The sequence below is a fragment of the Botryllus schlosseri genome, chromosome 14 (assembly GCF_051294905.1).
Source record: "Botryllus schlosseri isolate E-star chromosome 14, Bs_hap1, whole genome shotgun sequence".
NCBI classification, from domain to species: domain Eukaryota; kingdom Metazoa; phylum Chordata; class Ascidiacea; order Stolidobranchia; family Styelidae; genus Botryllus; species Botryllus schlosseri.
Genome location: NC_137249.1, coordinates 21,312,789 through 21,335,286, shown reverse-complemented (window position 1 = coordinate 21,335,286; position 22,498 = coordinate 21,312,789). Strand labels below are relative to the sequence as shown.

The 22,498-nt window shown below is 39.8% G+C and overlaps 1 protein-coding gene and 1 long non-coding RNA gene across 2 annotated transcripts in view; both read left to right on the top strand.

The window, feature by feature from the left end:
* Positions 1–22,498, top strand: part of LOC145455404 (kinesin-like protein KIF14) — a 245,977-nt gene that overhangs the window by 172,979 nt on the left and 50,500 nt on the right. The gene's annotated exons all lie outside the window — the stretch shown is intronic.
* On the top strand, positions 16,382–19,145 carry LOC145456139 (uncharacterized). Its single transcript, XR_013920507.1, has 4 exons — positions 16,382–17,494; positions 17,877–17,972; positions 18,145–18,214; positions 18,293–19,145. It is a non-coding gene; the product is annotated as an uncharacterized LOC145456139 (long non-coding RNA).

The window sequence follows — 22,498 nt, the reverse complement described above, 5'->3', positions numbered from 1 at the left end:
TAGTAGTGATATCGATTTTAACCTCCATCATCTAACCAAACTACTGAGAGTCGTTGTCAATTTACATGACGTTCACTGATTACATACTAGAACTATTTGTGCAACGCACACGATCAGAGAAATTGGATATTTTTCCATTGCCATTCGTCAAAGTAAATGTCGTCACAATAATCAGTCACTAAAAGACCATATACTTGTATGTGATTGAATCGCCGACAATTAACTCGGTAAATCAAACCCCTGAGAAATTTCACTCAGTCATTGGATAGGAAACAGCGTCGCTTAATCGGTGTGAGTCGTTTTTTCTAAATACTAATCATATCTGTCCAGCCAAGAACAATTTTCACTCACTTGAGTAACGAAACCAGTGTCCAATATCAATACAAGATATTTCCGTGACACAAAAATAATCAACTTCACTCGATATTCCCGTACTACGAAACTGTACAAAGGTTACATGTTTTTGTATGACATGGAATTAATACCGACCGAAGTAACCGTATTGGAAATAACTTTTAAACAAACACACTCTACGTGGTTAACATTCTCGACGATTCTATTGTGATTAATGTATACTTCATGTGATCTGGATTCATTTCGATATGGCTAAACATTCAACCTCGACGGATACGAATTGTCACACACTCAAGTAATATCATACCAAATAGTTATTTACAAGACACAGAAAATTTGTTTTGGTCGTTTCGACTTTATTACTGGAGATACTCATCACTTCGCTTAATACAATCTAGATTCAAACTCGTTTTGCTGGATACGAATTATGTTAGTCTAAGAGTACACAATTTTCACTATCTTGGGTTATGAACTCAGTGTGTTAGAGATCATTCAATATTTTGTAGTATCAACTAGCTACTTCGTAGGATACGAATGATCATCCTCACAACTCTTACAAAAGTACGAAGGATATTTACATCACACAAAGTAATCGACTTTACTCGATATCCTCACACTACGAAACTGAATGGTTGGTTTGACTCTACAAACTGTTCTGATGTCACAAGAACTTTTTCATACGAATGGTTACGTATCTAAATATTCAAATAATCCAACACACGACTATAGTACTTACAGAAATATCATAGTTCTTGTAACAAAGTTGTATAAGTATAATGTTAATCGTAAGTCCTACATAGCCATGATATCCGTCCGAGTTTGACTTTTAGAAAACATTATACCGACATCGCGACATCTTTCAAAATTAAAACCACGGTGACTGCTTCAGAGACCTACCAATGATATTGCAGTAATACAGTTACTTCCACAAAAGAGTATGTATTCGACTTACTTACCGCAAATCTAACGCACAAAACAATTTACTTTACTAACGAGAAGCGCCGAGCCTCACATCAAAACAACTAGAAAGTGGAACTATATTAAAAAACGTCGCTAACCTTTGTGCACCAGCTGTAAATCACACAAGCAACATGTTTCAAGATTCTGGTTATTGAAAAACGTTAAAGTGTTTCTACGCCAAGTCGTTATGTTGATGAAAGCGTATATTGTAATACCATGATCGATTTGCATTCGTTGGTCACAAACTGTCACTACTCTAAATAATTATTTTTCACTCAAACACAAAAGCATACTTGTCGCCAATCGTTTTCATCAAGCACGAGGTCAAGAAGCTTACTTACTACGACATGAATTGTTATTTTGTGTAAATAGGTAATAATTTATTTTAGTAACACTACATAAACATCATCGAGTTGTGCGAATAGATTTACATGTGGTTTTAATCGAAGTACACAGCACGGTCTAATGTACATTCATCTATATTGTACAGCAACTCGGTAATCGAAATGCATTAACATTTAAAAAACGATCTTGGTTCGTCACGCGAAAAATATCTTTACTGTCGCAACACTCTGATACTCTGTACAAGATGTGTAAATCCTTTTCACACTCATAATAATACACTAACGGGATACCGACGTCAAGCAACAACGTTTAACAACATCACTGACACTGAACATACGATACCTACCCAAGTAAAAATATCATTTTCACCAGGAGGTCAGTCGTTACCTGTGTACAATTACCATTTTCCCTTGGGGGTCTAGCGTTACCCGAGTAACAAAACCTTTTTCACTTGGAAATATATTTTTTCCCTGGATAACAAACCCCTTTTCACTTGGAAATATATTTTTTCTCTGGGTAACAAACCTTTTTCACTTGGAAATATATTTTTTCCCTGGGTAACAAAACCATTTTCACTTGGAAATATATTTTTTCCCTCAACAACAAACGTTTTTCACTTGGAAATATATTTTTTCCCTGGGTAACAATCCTTTTTCACTTTGAAATCTATTTTTCCCTGGGTAACAATCCTTTTTTCACTTTGAAATCTATTTTTCCCTGGGTAACAATCCTTTTTTCACTTGGTGGTCCGTCGTTTACGGGAGTAAAAATATCATTTTCCTTTTGAGATCCGACGTTTACCCAGTGTAACAATACATTTTCACTTGGCCATCTATCTTTTCCTAGAGTAACAAAACCATTTCATTTTGAAATCTGACAAACACACCTGCCAATTTGGTATTTGTTGTATTGACGACAGTTTGAAATAGATTACAACGAACAGTGACGTAAATATACACAGACTACCGGTTTCAGAGTATTCCTGCATCAGTCGTATCACATCAATATCATCGGTTAACCACATGAAATAACAATATACCCTTGTACACCGAAATGCATGTTTTGGAAATTGGACAATAGGTTTCGATATGTCTGTGATGTCCAGGTTCGTGCTTTGGATTTTCCAGAGTCAAAGTGTCTGAATAAAACACCGCCTCGATTTCGGTAAATGTTTGGCACGCAGATAACGGTAGTCGGAAATCGAGGAATTTATGTTTCCATCGGGCTAACAACTCCGGGTTACTTGTGATCTATCTCACACGTGTTTACTATGTTGTGTCGCTCTTTATTGACCAATAGCCTACATACCACACCATTCAGTTTGAAATCGGAAACCCCGAGAAAGTATTAACCGGATCCGGATATCAACTCTGAATCGATAAACCATATTCAAGTAAACATGCCACAACCTGTGTCTCCAGGAAAATAACAAGACATCGCACAAATCAAGTTTACTTCGCGATTATTTGCCCACACAAGTAATCACGTAAACGAGGTGTATGACATTACATCCATCATGGATAACATCGTGTCTAGCATTACAAATATCATGGGTGACAAATTCGTCTTTTCAAGTCTCGTCATGCACCGACTATGTGCATTCAGTGTGGGTATAGATGACTTGGAGATAGACAAACAGACATCTTTGACCGTAATGTATTTAAATTATTCCACGTCAGAAAAATTAACAGTTATTCACGATTTTCATTCGCACTATTCGCACCACCTTCGTCATTTGCAGCACCTTCGTCATCCGCACTGCAACTTTTTTCATTCGCACAAGTTCGAACCGTCACGCAGGTTTAACAGCACTGCTCTGGAGATATCATGCTGATTCATCGCAAATGCGTGTCAGAAAGCCTGGTATTCTAGCCAGATGTCTAAAGACGGAATAAACTAGAGCCCAGCCGATTACACTGGTCAACAAAATGAAAAAAAACATTTTAGGCAGAACATCTGAGAGCCGTTTCTGGGGTTTTTGAAGTTGCTGATTACGAATATCACATTAGTTTTGTCAGATTGACTCTTTGTCAGAAGATATTTATACCACTAAAACAGCCCAAAATTACTGTATTCACCTTTAAATATTTCACTTGGTAGGAAGAAAAACGTAGTTTTTTCTAATTTATACTGCACTTACATATAGCTAATTGACTGTGAAGAACCCTCATGTCATTCTCAGTCATTCTATCAATATTAACATGACATGATGCGAAATATTTTTACGTCAAAAAAGCAGTTTGTCCAGCATAAATATTTTTGCTTTTACACAACGGAAATGCATATTCTCCTGTATCAATTGGTCATTCTACCAAGATTAAAGAGAAGTGTAAAACTATAAAATTTGTCCTTGAAAGGCTTGACTACAATACACATATGCGTCTCATTTCTTTTGACTGGTAAATGGATAATTTTCCGCTGAGTCAGCAAAGTGGGTATGCCTAGTAACCCTATCAAACGAGAAGCTTAAATCTGGTATTTGGTATATTCGAATACCGATGAAAGAGTATAATTTCACATTAGGAAGAAGTTCACTGCATGTAATTTTCCCTAAGATGTAGTAAATGAAACTTTTTAGATGATCACAAAGCACTTAACTACAAAATGTAGGTCCGAAAATTCGTATCTGCATATCGAAAACTTGAGCACAAACATGAGCATAAAAGTTCACTTCCTGTTCAGTCATATTGACATATTTACTGAACATCTTGTTAATTAGCAAGGGGATAGGTTCTACTAAGACATCAGAACAACAAAAGAAAGATATCAGTGCAGATGAGATGAACAATTGAACATATTATGCCAGACCATTGCCGGCATTTTTCGACAAACTGCACTAAATAGCTTACAGGCGAAAATCGAACAAAAATCAATTGTGATTTAAAATATATCAATAATATTATATTCGAACTGACTATTTCAAATTTATAATAGGTGGTTGACGTAAAACTGATTGAATTAATGTCACGTTATTTGAGTATCTAGGTAAATACTTATAATCTTATATACATGACTGGAGTTTATTTATGTGCATGAAATCCGTGAAAGTCTACAACTATAATAAATCAATTACTGTTAAATATAGTGCTGCTTCTGTGTGTAAAAATAACAAGCAGATTGAATTTTTTAACGTTATAGTACGACTTAGCCGATTCTATATCTAGTGATTACCGCGAAAATGGGGGATTTCTGGTCAAAATAGACACATAGGTTATCTCCACAACAAGAGCCAATTTGAAAAAAGTAAAGTCATATTCGGAATCAGTGCCCTTCAGAACCCCCAAAACCATTTTTACATTGTCTGCCTAAAAATATATGTTGACTAGTTTTATCGGCGAGCCGATAATATCGAGACGATATCACACTTTGAAAGAATTATCGTTATCGGCCATCGGAGCTGAAAAATTATCGGCAATTTTCGTGACGTCACAACATGGCGGAAGGAAGTCAGAAAACTATAATTTTAGACCGCTAGACTGGGAATATTCAAATATTTTATATAGCTTTCACTTTACAGGTGTCCAGATGCAGCCTTTCTAGTTTATTTCATGTTCAAGTATAATGATGGCTGTAAAGATGTTCAAATAAATGCTCTGAAGCTTTGAAGATATGCTTATCCATATCTAACTTATTTTGAATATCGGCTGAATGTACTGGCTGCTTTATCGGTTAAGGTGTGAAATATCGGTTTTATCGGTATCGACCCAAAAATCCAATATCTTTCGGGTTCTAGAATATACCAAAGATCATATTGCTGCTATCATTGTGCCTATCAAAGGGCCTTAAAACCCCATTAAAAGTCGGATATGTCTGTTGTAGTTGTCCCTGGCACTAAGATAATAACAGAAAGGGAAGATAAATTGATGGATGAACTTTACGAAAACTGCAAAAGGACATATATATGAAGATTAAATTTGTAGCAAAGAATACCATTGAATTGTATTTTTTTCTGTATTTGGACCATTGCCGAAAATTGAAGTTAGTTTGTGCGGGACATTTTTTTCGATTTGAACAATATCATTATAATTTTTGTAATTTATACCAAAATGCTCAGTAATTCCTGCTACAGACAATTTTGTTTACCATGTCATAACCCTAGTGCATATGTAACGAATGCAAACCACACACCCCTGCATTTCCAAGAACAATTGTAATTTCAATGTATATCCCGATATTTATACGAAAAATTATTTTCGTATCCAATGTTTTTGGTGATATACTTGATATCGTAATGATCACATATATTGAGATGTAATATATAAAAATGATATATTAGTTTAGATCAGTGGTTCCCAGCCTTTTTCGACTCATCGCCCCCTTTTGAAGCTCCACACCTATCATCGCCCCCCAAATATTGGGAACCGAAAAACAGCACTTCGTCAGCCCCTTCCCCCCCAAAACGTGGGTCTTTGGTCCCATGGAGTGATAAACCAAACCCCAGACCCCTTCAGCCAGTGGGCCTTTTGTCGCTACATATCAGCTATACCCTATTTCCTGTACTGTTTGGTGAGTCACCGTATTTCGCCTAAACGCGCGAAGCGCGACAAATTTATATTATTCATGTTTGAATCGGTCAATATGGTCGATGTGGTATGTTGGAAAAGGTAGGACCCCTAAATAATAATTAAACATCTTTGGGCGGAATCGTTGTTATATTGACTTTTTAACATTATGCTATTTTGTGGCCTCCTATATATCTGCTATGTCAGAAGATATGGAAATCGTCAAAACGTACCAAACTAAAAGATGCACATGATTTCATATTGGTATTTCTTTACTGGCAAATATTTTTTCCTTACGGGATGTCATTTGTCCTTTATGGCTAAGGTAGGGTTACCATATTTTTGTTTCACAAATTCCGGACGCTCTTCAGCGCCCACTAGCGGATTTCAAAATGAGGTGTGAGCGCATTGTCCATCAATATGACGTTACACCAGCAACGCTTTGTCTATCGACTTGAGGTGGTCGTGATCCGGTTCAGGAGTATGTGGTTGTGTATTGTATGTTGTAACCTGCGCTGAAGCCTCATATTTTCAGCCCCATCCCGCCCAAATAAACCCTGATCTTGGGCCCATCGTAGGGTTCGATGTAACTTCTGGGGATTTACCATATGCATCTGGTCATTAAATGATTTGAATGAATTGTGTCAAAAATATTGGTTCTTCCATATATTACTGTATAATTTTAATCCTCTCTCCGCCCACATAATCAGAGTCAGCGGTAGAATAGAGCTGGTGTAGGATGATGACTTCGAAAATGCAAGGGGCGTGATTGTACATCGTTACGTCATGTTCATGTCACGCCGATAAGATTATTTATCAGCCTAATGCGGGTGTGCACTTCACCACTGAGCTATATAAACACCGCGCATCCGGTGGTTTCCAACCTTTTATGGTCGCGAATCCATTTCCAATTTGAAAATTGCCGGGGCCCAGCTCAAAATTCGATGAGCTGATTACCAATTAAAGGTCGGCCCATTTGCTCAGACTTACTCACAGCCTATTTTGGAAGCTAATTACGTTCAACATCTTTGCGAATCCCAGAATAAAGGTAAAATACCCCCAGGTTTAGAACCACCATCTTTGAATAAAGCATCCAAACGACTTAAAACGACGACTCTATGTATACCGTTACCGTGTAATTGCGATTACAATCAAGATAGCGTAATGGTTAAGCGTCCGGCTTCTTGATCGGTAGGTCGTGGGTTCGATTCCCGGCCGGGTCAGACCAAAGACCTGATTAGTAACACTGGTATCCATGGCTTCCCTGCTTGGCGCTCATGCATTACTGGGATAGCATGGAGGGGTGGTGCATGACTTAGAAAGTCGTAAAGGCTATATCTGCACTTCCTTGTCCAGCGGCATATGCACATCATGCACTCATGGTATGCATATGCGCAGATCGTGTGTATGTATATCATGAGTCGGTGTATATGCCGCAAAAAATATCAAGGACAAAAATAAACTACGTCCTTTCCTACTTTTTGTAAATGAATGTAATTTTTTGATCGCAGTTTTTGCCAGGGCGGTAGTCTCCATATTAAAACGAATATATATGATACTAAATCGCGCGCAGCGAGAAGAAAAATTTAATGTAGCAAAAATCTGCCCAAAAATAATCTTGTTTAGGTTTATTTACAAAAAAAATATGAGCTTACTTCAAACCTTCAAAATTATGGACATTTAGGCATATTTTAGAAATTCCTCCCGGACGCAGTTTTAATAGTGAAATTCCGGACATGTCCGGGAAATTCCGGACGTATGGCAACCCTAGGTTAAGATCACCAGGACAGGAACATTCGACGCCAGCCATTGAGGTCAATTAGACATATATGTATATATATCGAAGTTTTCGGTCAGAACAAGGGCATTCCTTTTCGGACAAGGTCTTCCCGCTGCTGATCGTTCTGACACACTTCTCGCAGTGTTGGGATGACTCGAGTCATGACTTGACTCGAGTCAGACTCGAGTCACCTTTATCGTATGACTTGACTTGACTCGAGTCACTTTGCTAAAATGACTTGACTTGACTTGACTCTGCGTATCAGAAATGTGGATTGACTCGTGACTCGGGGCAAAATTCACGAGTCAATTTCAAGTCATCAAGTAAAAATCACCTTATCTTGCATCTTGCATCTTGTTCGCCAAACTTTTGTGTAACCCATGAGAGCGACCGATCATTAAATGATCGTGCGTTTTACTGAGCCCCAAATATTCTCCCACAAAGATATTGACCACAAACGAAGTGATCGAAGCTACAGCTTACGTTGTCGTAAACTAGAAGTACAGTAATTTCATAGCAAAATATATATTTGTGTTCTCTGTTCTTACCTTAACCGTACCTCTTGTTTTATTGAAATTGTAATCGATTATAGTTTATATACTCCTCAACCATCGGTGCAGACTCGAATTGTATCATATCAATATGTATAAATGGGATCATAATTGCATCTTCTCAATTCGTTTCTCAATTCTCTATATTGGCTGGTAACTATAAAATGAGGCTATGCAATTACTTACGTAGTTCAACAATTCTATGTTTATGTGAGCGATACAGCCCCTTATTGCATGTATATTCAACTCTATATTCGTTCATCGGTTCAGAATCAATGACCAATCAATCTGTTATTCGGAGACCTAGCGAAATGCAATGACGTAATCATGCTTCATATTTCTAAAAGGCAACTTGACTTGAATTTTGACTTGACTCGTGACTTGACTTGACTTGACTCGACTTGACTCGAGTCACCTCCAAAAATCGACTGACTTGACTTGACTCGAGTCACCTTCGAAAATCGATTGACATGACTTGACTCGAGTCAAAATGTGCAATGACTCGAAATGACTCGTGACTCGAAGGTAGTGACTTGATCCCAACACTTCTCGGAGTCGCATGTTACATGGTATCTACTTTCATATGTCTTGGTGCGTTGTGTCGCAGTAATGGCCGACGCCGAAGTCTGCCATTTCCATGAATCATGTGTATTTTTGTTGGGTGACGGGGACCCCAACATCAAGATACATGAAAATATCAAATCGCGCACAGCGCGAGAAATTTTTGATAAAGTCGCATTCATTTCTAAAAAGTTACGGTATTATTTATGTTAATTCACGAAATAATTTTGGGCTTCCTTCGATTTCGGGCCCCCCACCCCCAATTGGGGTGTTTGGGATGCGGTAGGTACGGTCCCGACTCCAATGTAGCCGTTTTAACATGCCATCACCCCCAATCGCCCCCTTCGTCCGTTTTCGCCCCCTTCGTACGTTTTCGCCCCCCTATCGCCCCCTTCGTTATTTTCGACCCCCCAGACCGCCAAATCGCCCACGTTGGGAACCACTGGTTTAGATGAATTTAAGTTCATCCAAGTTTGCAGGGATGGATTCTTCAGTAACCTACATCCTCCGTTTTCTTATCTCCCTATTGAAATACAATACAGGGGCTGGCAACATACGGTCCGCGGGACGGATCCATCCCCCGACGGGAGTTTGAGAAGTCCGCAGACACATGTGCGAGAAATCATTTTCCACCACAACATTATCAACACAAAACTGCGTTACAATCCTAGCTGATGTTCACGTACAGTCTTTACTGAGGGTTTCTACGTCCTAAGAACTTGTGGAAAACTTTAATCGACCACATACGTCTGACTCCAACAGCTATGGAAGAACATTACGTTAATTAATTGTGTGTGGCGAGACAGCTGCAACATCAAAGGATTACAGGTTCGAGTCCGGCTTAGGTCAACTCCAGAATTCCTACTTAACTGTTGTGGTTGTGATTGAGGTTTATCTATATTGGCTCCTCCTCGCCATCTCATCTGCGTAAGCGGTATCTAATGAAAGTCTAGATGTGGGCCTTGCTACAAGACGACATTTACGGAATAAAAGTGAAAAGAATTGGACTGGTACAAATGACTGTAGTAGTCGACAAACTCTATGAATACCATAAATTGCAATGTTAAAAGATTATCTAATATTGGTTTTAGTTGCCATTCTTCAAACTCAAAGTTTATAAAAAACGATTTATGCCTTGTGTATAGGCGGATAAATCTGCGATTAATGTATCAACTCGGGAATCTGGCCCGATAAGTACTTCATATTCCCACATCCGGCCCCCGACTGAAGAAGTTGCCCGCCCCTGCGCCAAGGTGTAGTAGGCGTCGTAGGTACAAGCGCTGACAGCTCGTGCCCACCATTTTGTCGTTCGAGACCTTGGGAAATTCATCGAAACTACCGTATTGAAAATAGATTTGTCGATGTGGCTGTGGCGAACGGCTAACAAGACGCACTCGCGAGAACCAAGAGGTTCCACGCCAGCATCACATCCCCTGAGTGACAGCGTGCGATGGCAGAAACTGGGTTATTTGAAGCACTTGCAACGATATTTCTACAATCTTGAGACTGTCGACATTTCCAGTGCTATCTCTGACAATCACCTTGCCATTGTGGTTCGGCATAAACGCAACAGTTGTAAGGGACGGCTCTGTAATGGCTGACTTGAAACGGCTGTAATCAGTCGCAAGTCACGAACCTATACCGACGATTCGACTCCATTTGGGACGAGCCCCTTGACGATAACAGAGTTTCGATTGGTTTAATATAGGGTTACCATACGTCGTCCTGTCCTCCTTTTTCAGGCTTTTGAAAATGTCCTCCGATGACGTCTAAATGTCCTCCTTTTTGAGATTTTGTCGGCTTTTTTTGAGAATTTGTGTTAAACATTGGGCCAAATCCGACCGAAATACCGTAAAATAGCACTGAACTAACGCTCAGGCAGGTATTTCCGGAGCTGAGCAGGAAAGGTGACGTTATTTTAGTCAACCGACCACGAAGTGGCAAAAATGTACCATTTTTCAAGATTTTTCTCCGGTATTCGAAGTTTGGAAGTTTTGAAAAATGTCCTCAAATATGGTAACCCTATTTAATAGGCTTGGAGCAATGGCTTAAAATAACATGCGAGTGTAACATTGCAAAAGAAAGGGGAAAGGGGATTACAGACAGTGATAAAAAGTATGGAGAAACAATCGTGTACACAGCTTACAAAACCACAGATAACGAACAGAAAACTAAAGGCAGAAGCCATGCTTTCTCGCAAGATGTTTAAAGAATCAGCCGCAAACTGAATGCAAAATCACCTATATTCATGATTTAATTCGTCAACTTTTCGTGGCGTCACAAGATAATAGCCGGTGCATGATTTCCATGACCCATAGATATCAGGTTAGGATGACCGAAATTTATCAACGTGGTCAACAAATTGGTTTTGGGATTGAATTCGAGGATATCATTGCACAGAGTTGCTTTACTCTCTCCACCACATATGTATATCTTTCCTTCAATGCAAGAAGTATTAAAATGTACCCGCTCCAATTCGAGTTTATGTATTGGAATTATCGTCCAAATACTTTCATCACTGGGTAGCCAAAGGATGTCCTTTGCATACTCATAGCAGTTTGACGTTACTCCTCCAAAAAGGTAGATGGTCTTATTATAGGTACATGCACTTGCACAAGCTCTCTCCACGGGCAATGATGGTCCGACTGACCAAGTGGATGTTGAAAAGTTAAAATATTTCACATCCAGCACAGACTCAATACGTATAACAGATCGATCAATGCCACCAATTGCGTAAAGTTTATCTTGAGATATAGTGTAGGCAGAATGAATCACTGCGGATTGCTTGTTAGGAAGATTTGACCAATTGTTATTGATTGTGTCATATTGGGCGAAAGACTCCGCCCTATCCTCTACATTTGCAAAAAAAAAGCTATCCAATTCACATGCAACTACAATATCATATCCGGGTAATCCACGTCCAAGTTTTCTCCAGGGTGACTCATTTTCAAGAAAATTAAGACGATACAAATCATAATAGCCATCAATGACATACACGTAGCAGTCCATCACAAATACTGCAACACAGCATCTCATACTATCTTCATAATTGAAATGCCACTGCTCTGTCAAATACATTCGGTCTATGTCAAACCGCATAACAGTTGAGTCTTCCATATTCCACATTATAATATTAGGAGTACAGTCACCTTTGTAATCGCTGGCCTCTACATCTGATTTCTCCAGTAGTGACTTCATGACGTACATCATGCATTCGGTGGATTTGGCAACAGATGGTTGCTGAGATAAAAATTTACGATAGTAGACAGGAATGTTTTCCAGGTCAATGCGCTTCAGTAAATCGAACAGTTGATCAGCCCGATCCAAGTTGTCATTGACCCAAATCATTGATGCCTTGCACTTGACAACATCCAACACATTGAAATATTCAGAGGAAATGATATGTTGTAGGATGTCGAATTCAACTTCCTTGAAATCGGCCGTTTTCATGATCGAATGAAAGTGATCATGAGCAAAACTCATGCATGCTTGGTGTAATTCTTGACATGAATACTTATTGGCAATATTTATGGTGTCTAAAAACGAGTCCATGTCAAGATTTTGCTCTAGGAAAAGTGACATTGCATCGCATACCTTATAAATTCCCAACAAGTGCGCAACATACATTAATTCCTCGGTCTTTGGGATCAAAACACAAGCTTGTCCGGTGTACATGATTTCAATGCAGGTCATTACACATTCAGGATCTGCGTGCATTATATTAACCATTCCCAACCTGTTCTCCTTTGTGTCATGATTGAGCATCGCAGCAAAATATTTAGAACTTGCGGCAATGACACACTTATGAACTGAGATCTTCTTTTCTCCCGCTTTGATAATGAAGTCGCAATACTGTTGATTGATTCTGAACTCGTCAAATTTCGATAGAATGTCGAGGGCATGACCAGTTTTGCCAATATTCAGAAGATGTTCCATCACAGTTGACCAGTTTATAGCCAAAACATATAACTCACTCAAAAACTTGAGAATAGTATCTCCAACTGAAACATCACATACGTGGTGAGTATAGTTGTAGTATATTTATACAACAATATCATAATAATCCGAACAGAAAGAAAATATAATCACACATGTCAGCGAGGGGTGATATTTTTGGGATTATAGGTGACAGAAGATAGAAAAAGATGCACATGTTACAGATCCAAACACATTCTGGGTTTCAACAAAAGATCAGAGCTTCTTTGAGATACATAACTTCAATATACAAATAAATGGTATATTCATATTGAAATGAACTCGAATATTTTCGGCTGACGCTCGTCAGGTGTAATCGTCAACAACTAGTAGAGAATTAGAAAGAACATATATTTCGAATGCGCATCGAAGATGACAAAAAAACATTTTATCTTTTATTGGACCTCCGAAGTCCATGTGAATCCGTTCAAAGCTTTCAGAAGTTTTGGGCCATTCGCGATACCGACGATCAGGCGCTTTCATTACTTTACGGCAAGCGTTGCAACTCTTAACAACGAGATTTTCAAAGTCGCGATTAATGGAAGGCCATGCGATGTAACGTCGAGCCATCTGTTTCATTTTTGCGATACCCCAATGTCCTTCGTGCAACAATGATAAGGCTCGCGATCGAAGTGACTGCGGAATTACCACGCGCTGAAAACCTTCGATACTGAGCATGGCTATGCCGTCGTGCAGCGAGCGAATGTTTGCGAGACGGAAACCAAGAAAAATCATCAACGCGCGTCTTTGGATTCCAGTTACCAAGAGTGACAGATAATTTTACCAGTTTCATGGTTTTGTCTTCAAAGTGTCGCGTCGCGAATTTCATTGCAAGTTAACGGTAAGGCATCGAATGCCATATTAATAGCGTGAACGATATCCGCGTTTTCACGAGTTTCTAGTTCGTCAAGCTCGGGGTCTGGACCTTTTGGCAGGCGAGATAAACCGTGAGCTTATCCGTGCTGATTGGTCGGTTTATAGCCAGTATCGTATTGGTCAGCCATGTGCGTTAGTGCCCATCGCTGCAAGCGTTGCGCTGTAATCACGGGAATTTTCTTGTCCGACGAGAAAATAGCTAAAAGCGGTTTGTGGTCCGTCACGAGCGTAAATTTTCTACCATACAATAACTGACGAAATTCAGTAACTCCGTAAACCAGAGGTCTCAAACACGAGGCCGGCGAGAGCATTTTGTGCGGTCCGCGATGGTATTTTGGAATTTCAAGCATTCAACAATATATTCAAGTGCCATATATCTTTATCAGATATTAAAACTTAAAGTTCACACTAAAACTACTATAAAAAGCACTGAGATCTCAAAGAACATTACCCTTTGATGATTCGTGACTGAAAATTGTGATTTGGTTTGGTGCGAACTTCTCGTAAAATTACTCGACTTCGGATTGCCTGGGTGATTGAATAGAAATGACACGATTCAAGTCGGTTCAAACGGTAAAATCTGAGTTGGACTAGCGACTCGGATCGGTGACTTGGTAATCCTACGGACGCAACGATCTGTGAAACTATCAAGGGAGTAGTAATATATCAAAAAGTCGTAGCTTGCGTTGCGCAGGGTATATGGCTATCTAATCAGGTCAGTAAGGCAACCATTGGTATTCTGTGACCTCCTGACGTAAAGTTGGTTACGTGCTGGGTGTTGTTTGACTCTATTTATCCATGTTATTATCTGCGGCGAGCAAGGTAGTAGTAGTAGTATCCGCTCTACTGCTGAAACAACAATGGATTATTGGCCGATTGGACATTTCTATCCCAGGGGTTCTTAGCCAGGGTCCGGAGACCCCATCGTACTACGGAAGCACCACATCAGGGTGTACGAGATGCATTGTAGAATTAGGGCTATATGCTGTAGAATATTTTCTTGGCTACGCGCGATTCTTTGTGAATAACAAGAAATTGTGTTGAAACTGGACAAGGGCTATGAGAAATCTTATTGGAAGGACAAGGGGTAGCCTACGATCGCTAAAAAGGTTAAGAAGCAATGCTAGTGGCTCAATAATGATTATATTTAAGCTGTTTTTGACATGTTCCAATACTAATCGAAAGCCAAATCGAACGCTAATTTAATTTGACTTAGGCAATGAGAGTAACAAAAGCCGATACTTATCAAGACTATATCAGAACTAGGATTAGGCTACCCTGCTCAAATGCTCTGATATCAGATCAATCTTCAGTAAATTTCAAAATATTCTTCATAAATTGTGGTACGTCAAAGGTTCACTAGCTGCAATGTTATAAAAACCCGACAGTTTTACGGTGTCATGATGCATCCTCTCGCATGATGCCTACAACATTTATGCCCGGCACAAAAACAATTTTATTCAAATATTTGAAAATGTGTGATTTTTTCCCGTGTCAAGTGTGAATGTTACAATAGCAAATTTCATTTTCACGAGGTTTCTAGAATGCCTGTCTGCAAGGTCCCGTCAAATAAGGCATACTTGGAAATTATGCATTGAATATCCCTATTATTGATGCTGCTGCCCGCGGCGTCATGAAAACCTAGTAAAGGGGCCAGCGAGAACATTTGAGTTTGAGACCTCTGCCGTAAACGATTGACAGAGCTTCCTCCTCTATTTGAAAGTAGGCTTTTGCGCATTGGAAAGCGTTTTCGATGCGTGTGCGATCGGTCTCTCTTCGCCATTGTGCTCGATTGAGAGAACAGCGCCGATTCCGAATTGAGAAGCATCCGTTGACAAAATGAGATGCTTGTTTACATCATAATGAGCTAATTGCGTAGCGCCGGTTACTTCGCTATATAGCAGTGGTTCCCAACCTTTTTCGACTCATCGCCCCCTTTTCAAGCTCAACGCCGATCATCGCCCCCCAGATTCTGTGAACCGAAACATCGGTATACAATCTGTAATCATCGGCGGGTTGTAAAAAAAAGGTGAACTTTTCGGCTCGTCGAATTTCAATTTTTTGCAACTATATTGCCGTGGGTTGAATACAAAAATAACAGGTCATTTCTCCGACTTGACTCCAATATGACCGTTTTAACGCGTTATCGCCCCCCTATCGCCCCCTTCGCTATTTTCGCCCCCTGTCGCCCCTTTTGTCCATTTCCACCCCCTATCGCCCCCTTCGTCATTTTCACCCCCCTAGGCCGCCAAATCGATATCGCCCACGTTGGGAACCACTGCTATAGAGAATGCGAAAGCTGCGTCACACTCCGTATTCCAAATGTATTTCGCGTCTTTGTGAAGAAGACTGTACAGAGGAGCGGCTTCATTCGTAAAATTAGGAATAAACGTGCGATAATAATTGACTTAGGCCAGGAATGCCTGTAGCTGGCGAACATCCCGAGGTTTAGGGTGGATTGCACAGATATCGATTAATCCCTAATCGCCGATTAAACGTCAGTAATCGGCTGGCTTCCGTGGCACAGATGCCGATCTGCCACTAATCGGTGAATTTTAATCGGCCAAATGTTATCCGCCGAGCGAGGTGTCTAGAAAGTTGATCGGCTGTGTGCTTCGCGTTGGCTGCGGTCTGGGCTGGCTACAGGTACACTAGTATTTGGTATTGAGATGGTGTTAACTGGATGCTCTGACGTGCAGTCGCGGTATTAGCTGAAAACATTGTACTCAGACACTACTACAACTGTTGGCGCATATTATGGGCGTGGGCCTACCACAGCCGATAGTACCTTATGCTATGATTACCGGTATGACATTTTTTACAGACTGTACTGTACACTGTACAGAATTCGATAGTATGCTTTGGAAATAAAATACGAGGACGGAGAATTGCAACAGACAGGAAAAGTTTAGAATAATTAAATTGATAGAAGAATATATTGAAACCAAAGAAGACAAAAAGACTGACGGCAAAACAAAAAGATGCGGCCTGAGATGTAATCAGTAAGAAATATGCAGCTATGAATACTGGTCCTGCGCGTGCAGCCGTACAACTGGCCAAATCCAGAATGTATCGAAAAATTTGAAACGAGAAGCAAAAAAGTTATATGCATCACGACGCATCGAACGGGCCAAAACTGGCCCACCTCCAGTTGACGAACTCCTTGGAAAAGGTTTTCGATAGGTATGTTTACTGACAATTCTTTAAAATTCGCAGCAGGAGATGTATTGTTTCCATTTGTGTTTATCGTGACTCTCTGCGTGCTTCATACTCACGTTTTAACGCTCGTTTTGAACTGAATAGACAAATTTTGGTGATCATGAGAAACATGGATTTATTGTCTTTTTTGTAATTCCCAACAAACTAACCATATCCAGCGACTGCTGCACGTCATCAGCTATACGAAAACGATACATGGGGAACACTGCTCAGCAAATTCCTAATCTGAACCGCTCCTTGATCAATCTGCAATTGATTTTTATAGCACTGGTATATTTATTATCACTTTTCAGACCTTATTCCATCTCAAATTGAATGTTCGAAACATCGGTATGACTACGATTGCGTATTCGATAGTCACACGAACAATGGTGAGTGCATTCAGGACATAAACTTTTTTAAGATGTTATAACCAACGATAGAGGAACTTGCATCTAATTTTAACTTGCAACAGTCTGGCTTTGCTACTGTGCAGGTGCCTGAGCAGTATCGTTGGCAATATTATTGTTAGGCTTGCAACTTGACTTGAAGATTTGACTTCGAGTCAGGATTTCTCATGCCGTATGCCATATTGAAACAGTGACTCGAGTCAAATCCATTCATCCTATTCCAACTCGAGTCAAGTCATGATTTTAGTCATCCATCCTTCCTATGTTTCGTGAGGTCAAGATAAACCGTGAAAACATAATTTGAAAGTAACTTTTCTAATGTATTTCTTTCTAACTAAAATTTTTAAATAAAATGTTTATTCAGATGCATATTCCAAAGATTCAGTTTGCACCTTCATCATCGACGAGGATGTGAACAGTCTGAACACAGAGGCTGGTTCTTCATGTCACAACAGCGATGGTAAGGTGAGGTACTAATTTGAAATCCATATGAATCGTGTTGGTACTAACATAGCCACACGAATACTTCAAATAGAACATTGCGGGTTGTTTTGATTGACATTAACATTGCTCTATTGAATTTGAACTCTATTGAATCAATACAACTATTGTTAACCATAGTTTTATTGCAGCAAATGAAATTGCTGCCCTTTTCGTTGTTGATGGCGATGTGACGCTTCCTTCAGTTCCCTCGACAGACCGGTATGTGTTAGCATACCGGTAAGTGTTAGCATACAATGATGGTGATGCAACCCACAGTTTATTCATTACTACATTCAGATATGCAAGATGAAACAGAGAACACAAAAAGCTCAACGCCAATTGTCTCGAAAATGAGAGCCACGTGTGTTGATGAAAAAAATCATATTTTAACTATAATGTTGGTGATCAAAATGTGGTGTTCAGAAATGAGCGTCCTGGAAATGGCAAAGGAGCAGCATGATATTAGAATGAAATATTTTGAATTACAGATGCATGTCAAGTACCAGAAACTGGAAATGGAAAAAGAACTGCACAATTGAGAAAATACAGCAACGAATCGAAATAGCACAAAAACCAGACTTGGACAACTAGTAAATTGGCTGTATAATTAGAATAGTAAGTACAAAATGCCAGTAATATAATTCTAACTTAATTTCTGGTTTTGCTGAAAATTCTACTGTAGAACTCTACGATACTAAGCGAGTTGTGCAGATTCAATTTCCAAATTTTCACATATGCAGTAATCCCTATTCTAATTCAATTGAAAAATAACTACTGTCTATAATTCTATTCTAATTTGGGAAAATATGCAGCCATAAATATCATTATAGTCTAATTTTGAAAAGCTGAATTTCTAGTTGTCCAATTCTGACTACAGCATAGGCTACTGGATCTCGTAATAAAAATAATTGACGAGCAATTGAATGTGTGGTTATTGGTCTTCAAACACGAGATGAAATACTCAAGACATCATAGAGAAGTGATTTTGAACAATCTGTCTGCGCTGAAGTCGTGCTCGGTTGTGCCGTCACGTTATCGGTGTCGCTAACCTCCAGGGTATATTCGAATGGATTTGCTCTGCCTTTGACCAATCTTCTTGGTACTCTCTCTTCTGCTAGGCTCTTTAACATATGGAGGGTAGCAAGAACATTGAGGTATGGATGCATTGTTATTCTCAGTCGATATTGCACTATATTAATGTCGCTCTCTATAAAACAGGTTGTATTGAATTTTATGGTTGACCAAATTCTAGATATTAAACTGAAGTGAGGTTTGGCTGTCAACAAACAAGATTATTCAACTGGGTAACAGCAGATAAGTTTGCATTGCAAAATTGTAACATAAATGCATTACTGTTTGTACAGCACTTGAGCACATTGCACAACAGTTAGATCCTTGCAATGGCTGAAATTTACTTCTACACTGCTGCAGAGCCAATTGTCATTGGTATGGAGAAATCAAAATCGTATGCAAATGTGTGTGTATGAACTCAATTTGTATATCTTCACATTGGTGAAGCGGCTAATGCACCAATAAACGGAAAATAAAATTCTCTGAAAAGTATCTATCTAGTTCTAGATGTATCTATCTAGTTCTAGATATCCCAGAGTATTGAGATAAATGTCCTGCAATATACGAAATTTGTAGTAGAGTTTCTGGCATAGCAATACCGGTATAAGACGATGATTTTGGTACGCTATTCCTACAATACCTCTTTTCATAACCTCAAAACGTTTGTTCTGACGCGTTCTGGCGTTCATAACCTTACACTGTGAAGTAGCAACAGTCTAGTTAGCTGCTATACGCACATGACATCGACTAAACATACATATCTATGAAGAGCGCATCTCTCCCTGATGACGACACAGTTCATATCGCCACCGACCGAAAACAGCTGATTGCTACCGTACGTCATTTGCGTCGATTTGCGTCAGTAATCCGCGATAAGATAACTCAAAGGCGAATCCGTATCTGTACCACAGAGTCACCAGGTGACCTTGCTCGCTGATTAAATAATCGCCGATTAAGGCAATCGGTGATTACTTTTTAATCGACATCTGTGCAATCCACCCTTAGGCAACTGTTTAATTGCTTCAACGGATTTGTTAGACGGGCGTTTGCCGTCCTTGTCAATTATGTGACCAATAAACTTGATACTATACTTTTGAAAAATTCACATTTAGCGAAATTGACCGTGAAAGCGTATTCGGTGAGACTCGAAAAGTAGCGATAAGTTGCGAAAATGGTCGCGTTCATCAGCGCTAGTAACGATTATGTAGTCGATAAAACTAGCATCACCGGGTAAGCCAGCGATCATGGCATCATTACAGCGTTGAAAATTTGCGGGACTAGATGCGCCGATAACACACATGCGTCGATAACGGAATAAACCGAATTGCGTGTTGATAACACATAAATTCGTCGCATCATCATCTGATTCTAGCTGAAAACAAGCATCGGCAAGATCAATTCTTTTTCTATGCTACAACCAGTGTTGGGATCATATCACTACCTTCGAGTCACGAATCATTTCGAGTCATTGCACATTTTGACTCGAGTCAAGTCAAGTCAAGTCAAGTCAAGTCAAGTCACGAGTCAGGTCACAATTCAAGTCAAATTGAATTTTCAAAGTCATTACATTTGCCAGATGTGTAAAAGACAGATGTATTGGTCATATATCTTGAATCAAATCATACGTATAAGGTCAAATATACATCCAAAAAGGCGCTGTATCGCTCACGCAGACGTAGAGCAGCTAATCAAATACGTGAGCCAAAATAGAGGATCGAATACGAAGCGTCGAGAAGTTGAAACAAAATGATATGATATAATATAATACCCATCTACACATCCGTGAGTATATAAAAGCATAAACTATATTCGTTCGACTTAAATCATACAAGAGGGTTGGTCAAGGTGGGCACTGCGCAATATAAGCACTGAACCGTCTTAAGAAACAGAGATGCGTTGCTATTAGATTATGCTACTGCTAGTACATAAACGTAACCTGGCATCAGTTCGTTGTTGGTCAATTTATTTGTGATATAACAATGGAGGATCAGTGAAAGGTACAATCAGTGAATGACCGGTTGCTCTCACAAGTCACACCGGCGTGTGGCGAATAATCCGAAAATGAACAATATACAGAAATTTGATCCACACCGTTTACTTGATGACTTGAAATTGACTCGTAAATTTTGCTCCGAGTCACGAGTCAATCCACATTTCTGAAGCGCCGAGTCAAGTCAAGTCAAGTGATTTTGGCAAAATGACTCGAGTCAAGTAAAGTCATACGAAAAAGGTGACTCGAGTCTGACTCGAGTCAGGTCATGACTCGAGTCATCCCAACACTGGATACAACCACCTTGTAACTTATGAAGGATTTCATCTAAGGAGGGCATGGGATGTTGATATATCTGAATTTGTTGATTCAATGCTTTGAAGTCACCACAAATGCGAATTGATCCATTAGATTTAGTGACGGCAATAATTGGTGCTGCCCAATCACAGTAATTGATTGGTTCGAGAATACCTTAATTCGGTTTGAACAGCGATTTGAACAGCGATCTACCTTGCGAAAGGCAAAGGATGTGGCTTGTTAAATACGGGCTTGGCATTGGGTTTCAAGTGAATCGTCAGATTAATTTTGGTGCATCGTCCTAATACATTAGAGAAAACAGAGGGAAGTTTGGACTGAAAAGATACCAATTCGTCGCTCGAATCACAAATGTTAATAGCAGGCTATTACATGGTTGCGATTTGACAATCTGCTTGGAAATTGCATCCAAAGCCCTTACCGGTCATGGAGAAAGCATCGCTTCAATCGAGAACGAAAAAGTTGTGCCCGCGATGTCCATCGAGAACTACCAATTGTAAACCAACTAAAACTTCGGAACACACCTGCACGGTTACAGAGTGAATACCTTTCACGTTCAAAGGCTTGTCGCCGTAGGCTACGAAAGAGCAATTGCATGCAGAGAGTTTGGGAGAGCTTAAAATTTTGTACCCAGTCAATCCCACCATGGCAGGGGGTGCACCAGCGTTCCAACGAGTCGGTAATGGAATGCCGTTGATGCTGGAGTTGATCCAGAGCTGATTTCCCACGCGTCGATATAGCTGATCGATGTCGAAGGAGAGAAGCGGCACTGAGCAGAAATTGAAGGATATGACGTTTTGCGTGATACTTGGTTTGGTAGACATGCACACATGTTTGATATGACCTTTGCGACCACATACTGCATGTCGATATTGACAGTCTTATCTCGGATGATCGATGAAACAGCGACTGCAGGATTTCAGTTTCTCCGGGAAGTTGCCTTGGATGGATTTGGAAGGTTTTCTTCCCTTCTGATAACATCCCGTCATTTTGTTGACGACGGACGTGTCTCTACCGTTACACTATCGCCCTGGATAACCCTATTAGTGTCCAGCGTTCTCACATATGCTGCGGCTACTTTGAGAACATCGTCAAATGATGGATGGATTGGTTTGCGTTAGACAATG